This window comes from Gymnodraco acuticeps, unplaced genomic scaffold (genome assembly GCF_902827175.1).
Source record: "Gymnodraco acuticeps unplaced genomic scaffold, fGymAcu1.1, whole genome shotgun sequence".
Classification (NCBI taxonomy): Eukaryota; Metazoa; Chordata; class Actinopteri; order Perciformes; family Bathydraconidae; genus Gymnodraco; species Gymnodraco acuticeps.
The window spans coordinates 194,883-201,249 of record NW_022990437.1 but is presented as its reverse complement, the minus strand read 5'-3'; the positions used below and the strand labels follow the sequence as shown (position 1 = coordinate 201,249).

Below are 6,367 nucleotides of genomic sequence, written 5' to 3'. Positions count from 1 at the left end.
GGCACCCCTGTAGTGTCTCTACTTTAAAGAGTCCTCTCCTGCTGATGTTCAGGTGTATATCAGTATGTAGTGTCTCTACTTTAAAGAGTCCTCTCCTGCTGATGTTCAGGTGTATATCAGTATGTAGTGTCTCTACTTTAAAGAGTCCTCTCCTGCTGATGTTCAGGTGTATATCAGTATGTAGAGTCTCTACTTTAAAGAGTCCTCTCCTGCTGATGTTCAGGTGTATATCAGTATGTAGTGTCTCTACTTTAAAGAGTCCTCTCCTGCTGATGTTCAGGTGTATATCAGTATGTAGTATCTCTACTTTAAAGAGTCCTCTCCTGCTGATATTCAGGTGTATATCAGTATGTAGTGTCTCTACTTTAAAGAGTCCTCTCCTGCTGATGCTCAGGTGTATATCAGTATGTAGTGTCTCTACTTTAAAGAGTCCTCTCCTGCTGATGTTCAGGTGTATATCAGTATGTAGTATCTCTACTTTAAAGAGTCCTCTCCTGCTGATGTTCAGGTGTATATCAGTATGTAGTATCTCTACTTTAAAGAGTCCTCTCCTGCTGATGTTCAGGTGTATATCAGTATGTAGTGTCTCTGCATGTCTCCATGCTTTAATGTTCAAAAAGCTCTTTATTGTTCTCATACTGTCTGTGCTGCAGCACCTCTTTTCACCCTCGGTCTGAAACCAGAGTCCAGTCTGCTCTGATTGGTTCGCTGGACGGCTCTGTTGTGATTGGTCAACCACTTAGAGATGTCCCGCCCCTTAGCCTACCAAGTCTGAGTGTTAGCTCATGAATGCACAAGTACTAAATACACAAAAGTAAAATCAGACGCTTCTCATGACCGTTTCTTTAATGCAGTTCAGAAACCTGTTTTCACATTGGTGATATCAACTTCTCTTTTTTATTTATATCAATGCAGGGTGGGGTCTGGTGTGCTGCTCAAAGGCACTAAAATCCCTGGCAGTGCCCAGGAGGGTGAACTGGTAACTGATACTTTGTCCAGTATAGGAACTGGCCACCCCTTCATTTCCAATCCCTACAGATTGATTCTTTTGGCCCCCCAAAAGAAACAAATAAGTTAACCTTCCAGTGTCCTGCCCCCCAGGGGATTTCTCAGTGTCATTGTCCCTAACAAGGGGGTTCAGGCCTCTTCAAGTCTTTCCAGTAATCCACCAGCTGTTTTGGAGACCCCAGGATGTAAGTGATGATCTTGGAGTATTCGCCAGCGATTAAACTTTGTGCTATAGGCCTTGAATTTGGACGGATTAGGGGAGATTGGGGAGAAAGTCCCAGCTTTTTCATGCAAGCTCCAACATAAGCATCCTCTATGTAAAGAAATTAATCGATTTTTGAAGCCTCCACAATCTTCTCGGGAAGATCGTTGGAGAACACGTATCCCATGCCCAGAGTGTAGGTGGGGTATAAAGGCTCCGGGTACATCTCCACAGGGACGTACCACTTGGAGTTCTTTTGAGCGGATATGACCGGCCTGTTCCACATGAGCATCCCGGTCAGGTAGTTCAACTTGGGGATGTCTGCTTCTGTAGCATCATCACTAAATTGTCAATGTTCAGGAACATGTCTGAGTCCACCTTCATGGCGTACGCGGCTTCGGGGCAGCGAGTGGCCAACCAGTCCATGATCACCATGGTTTTGATGGTCAGATTGAGGTAAGTGTCCAGGAAGTCGCTCTGGATCAAGTCTTGGTGCAGTCGGTTCTCCTGTTGGAGCTTCTCCTGCAGCGCATCCACATCGGCTCCCTATAGAGGCCCCAGCATGAACAGGGTGAGGACCACATCGCCCTGAACCTCGCTGCTGTTGCCCCACGTCTGCCGGATGGCGTCCCGAGCCGCCACGTTCTTAGGTTCCACTGGAACCATCAAGACCAGGAAGGGGGTCTTGGTCTTGCACACTTCTTTGTTATCCATTACAAAGTTGTAGTTACGTGGGTAGGCTAGATGGAACTGAAGAGCCTTGGGAGGTACGGTAGGAGGTAGAGTAGTTTGTTCTGTGGTTTCATTTAGTTGAACTTTCGATCGGTTACGGTATAAGAGGAGGCCGATTGAACCGTATTTATAAACCTCTGGTAGTGGTCTTTGAGTGGAAAGCTGGACCACCATGAGAGGGAGTTTGCTGGAACAAAAGACAAGCAGCACCAGACAGAACAGAGCAGGTACCGGAAGCAGGGGTTCAGCCAAGGCCTCTTCAGTTGTCTAAAAAGAGAGGAAATGAAAGTTAAAACATGTGGGAACTTATTTGGGGAATTGGGCTACATCTGGTTTTATCTGCATTTGGAAAATTGGTACCAAGAGGTTACCATTTTAGAGATTTTAGATTTATTTTCTAAAATATTCAGATTTATTTTAATTTTATTTAGATTACAAAAATTCAGATTCTTTTTTTTTTTTTTATTGAAAATCTCTAAAACGGTACCTTGTTGTAATTCTAATTGTATCGGTGCTACATAAGGTGAACTAGAATTAACTGTTTACCAATTTATTGATCATTACTTGTGGTAATTTCATACTCAGAGCAAAGGAAAGACACACAGTAGCTTTAAATTGAGTGCAAAAACATATGGCTACAGTACCATTGAGATAAGATAAAGTGAGCTATACATCGTATCAATACAGCAACAGGAAGCAGCATGAAAGAGGAACATGGAGGCACTACTGGATGAGCTGACATCAAGCACAGTGGAGTCAACCGTAACAACCAGGAAGAGAATCAAAAAGACAACAAAAAGTGTGAAAATATCCACAAAAATACACATGACTACAACATGACCCAATGACCACAAAGAGTGCCAATATGACTACAAAAAGATTCAAGAAGTTTCAAAATGACCACAAAAAGACCCTAAAAGGCCACAAAAAGTCTCAAATTGACCACAAAAAGACACAAAATGGCTTCAAAGAGGGAACATTTCCACATAAAGACACAACATGACACAACCACAAAAGTGTCAATATGACTACAATAAGTTTAAAAAGTCACAAAATGACTAAAAACAGTGTCAATATGACCACAAAAAGACGCACAACTAATACAACATGACCCATTATGTCTACAAAAAGTTTCGAGTGACTACAAAAAGACCACAACAAGAGTCAAAATAAGTACAAAAAGAAGGAAAATGCCACAATAAGACACAGCATGACAAAGGTACACAAAGGACTACCAAGAGAAGCAAAATGACCAAAACAACCAGATTTATTTTCTGAAACACGAAGGGCACACACTGTCACAGGTTGGTGTTTTAATACAGGCGTTCCATTTGATCCTTAAAATACTACAATACATTTTATAATACAAAATAAAAAAAATGGTTGTCTGGGGCTTTTGTTTTGAAACTTCTACTTTACTATTGGCTATCAGTGAGAATTACAGGATATAAAGTCGTGCAGTAATGTAATGCATAGTGACATAATGGTGCAGAAAATAGGACATTATATATATACTATAGTACTTAAGGACGAAATTGAGGGTACTTGTACTTTACTTGAGTATCTTCACATTATGCGACACCATTTTTTTTACTCCTACTTAAGAAATAAACAGTTTAAATATAATATATAAACAGACACAATTGAAGTTTCCATAGTATATACATCTGGTTCATTTCAGAGTGAAGACATTTCACTGAGGTGTTTTCTGAACAACAGCTCGTGATGTTTTTCCTTCATTATGGCGGAGAACAAAGAGTTCCCTGTGAAAGGTGACGAGCTTACCTTTTCAGACCGTCCACACCTGAGCGTCCTTCCTGCATCACTGTTACAATCAGGAACAGGCCTCACCCATTACTGAGGCAGGACATAGGGGGAGGGGAGAGGGAGGGAGAGAGAGGGGGAGGGAGAGAGGGGGAGAGAATGTCCAAGCTCCACGCCTTACATTGTTCACTTTGTCATTTAGAATAAAAAAGAACCGGTCTCTTCTGCGTCATGTTCCTCTCTAATATCCCGTTAAACCCACTTTACACCAAGGATCAGGATCAATAGTTAATAATAAACTCTCACAAAGTGTACTGGGTTTTTAAACCGGTTATTGTGAAGGGACTTTAGAGTCATACATCTTCAACCAGATAAAATACCAGAAGACACAGGGGGGAGTACTCAGAGCGTGTAATTGAGTAAAAGTACTCGGATCTTTGTTAGGAACCTTGACTCAATAGCTTGGAGGACTCAAATGCACAACCCAGAGACAAAAAAGGTTTTTGAAGAAAATAATCTTTACTTGCCACAAAAAAAAAAAAATCACTCTTTTAGAGGAAATAACAAACTGACAAAAGTAAAGCGCTCTCGTGGAGGGAAAAAGGCAAAACACTGAATCTCTTTAAGCGATGGCTTAGATCTGGCTTCTTGGAGCAATGAACACGACAAACCGACAACTAACAAGGGGAGACAGGACAATATATACATGAGGTAAGTGGGCACAGGTGAAAACAATCAGGGGCGGGGCAGACACTGACGAGGGGGACACATGTTGATGTAGAAGAGACATGAAGGTTTATTGACTCCTGCCTAACTTGGAAATGGCTTGATTCACTCCAGAAGGACAACTCGAATTATAATCTTTTCTCTTATTTGAGTGTGGTAGATTCCTTATTGCTTCATTCAGCCTCTTGATGCTCATTCAGGTTGAAACCTTTAACACAAAACATTACTTCGTTCACTTTAGGTAAATAAACATTTAACAAAAAACATGCCATCTTTTAACAAGCACTTTCATTTCTTAATTTACAATTACATTTAACATTTAATCAAAAATAAATGCATTTCAACAAAGTAAATTATATTTCAGCATCTTTATCTTTTAGCTTCTTTCCTCAGGACTAGAAATAATAATAATACATCAAATCAAACATGGTTCAACAGATTAATACATTTACAAATATTCACCAGTAGCGTCTTGGTCGAATCTTTGAGTCTCTTCTCTCACAGCGAACTGTTTGTCCTCTGCCTGAGAGTGTTGTTCCCAGGTGTGTTGCATTTATCTGTTTGTCCTCTGCTGAGAGTGTTGTTCCCAGGTGTGTTGCATTTATATGTGTGTCCTCTGCTGAGAGTGTGTTCCCAGGTGTGTTGCATTGAGCTCCTTAATTATAGAAGCTCACACTCTTCCTTTGAGCCACATTCTCAGTGGAATCGCACCCTAGGCTCCCTGTCTCCACCTGCTGGACTGGAGCCCAGATGTGAATTGCATTTCTCAAGCTCTGACAAACACCTCCCACTTGAGTTCTGGGACCCCTCTTCTGTTGCTCTCACAGAGTGTTTCTTCCTACTTTCCACTGTTAATTGTGGGGTTCTGTTTTGGGGAGTTTTCCTTGAGCGCTGCAAGGGTCTAAGGACAGAGGATGTCGTACCTGTACACACTGTGAGCCCTCTGAGACAAATTATAATTTGTGATATTGGGCTATATAATAAAATGTGATTGATTGATTGACGCACGCAAGTGCCAAGTCTTAGGTTGCTGATTTCTCAGAACCTCACAGAGCACGCAGAACTGAAGGAACACAGGCTTAACCCAAAAATACTATCCACTGTCTTTATTTGTTTTCCTGAGAATAGGTTTGAAAGCACTTTTATACTAATAAAGGACTGGCTTTTCTAAAGCCGTTGAGTAGCACTTGAAATGTTTTTGCTCTATGAAACCTGATGTACTTTTATGATTCTGTTTTCTTCAAGTTGTATTTTGTTGGACGAACGCACTTATTGTAAGTCGCTTTGGATAAAAGCGTCAGCTAAATGCAATGTAATGTAATGTAATGTAAAGAGACAGATTTAAATTTACAAAGGGAGTTGAAGCAACATTTGACAGAAATCCCACATAAATTACAAAAGTACACAACTAGCAAGATATATATACTGTATATATATATACTGTACACACAAAGTAACTTATATACTAGACTGAAATAACTAAAATGAATGCTTGTTGTGGAGAGGGGCACTATGTCCAGCGTCCATTCCTCTGGGTAGGAGTTAGTGTGTGTGTGTGTGTGTGTGGTGTGCGTGTGTGTGTGTCTGTGTGTGTGTTTGCATGTGTGAGTGATGACACTAGAGAGGACAGCAGGATTGTAATTTCCCGTGTTCAGTGAATGCAACAGAGGCAAGACACCAGACCAACCAGAGAGTTGAATGGAAATAAACGTGTCTTATTGGCTGACAGGTACCTATCCTGTGAGCTGTGACAATGTTTAAAATAAACTGCTGGGTTTGCGTTCCGATAATCCAAAATTAGCTCCTAAATTCTAACCCTATCTCCTATTCCTTGACCTCTGAGTGAAAGGTCACGGGGTTAAGGGATAGTGGATAGGAGAATTCAAAAGGACTTAGGAGAAGAGACTGCGGTGCTTTAGAGAATCGACTGCACTT

General features: G+C 41.1%; 1 pseudogene; it reads right to left on the bottom strand.

Moving 5' to 3' along the window:
• Positions 1-815: 815 nt before the first annotated feature.
• On the bottom strand, positions 816-3,978 carry LOC117551987 (annotated as a pseudogene).
• Between the last annotated feature and the right edge of the window lie 2,389 nt (positions 3,979-6,367).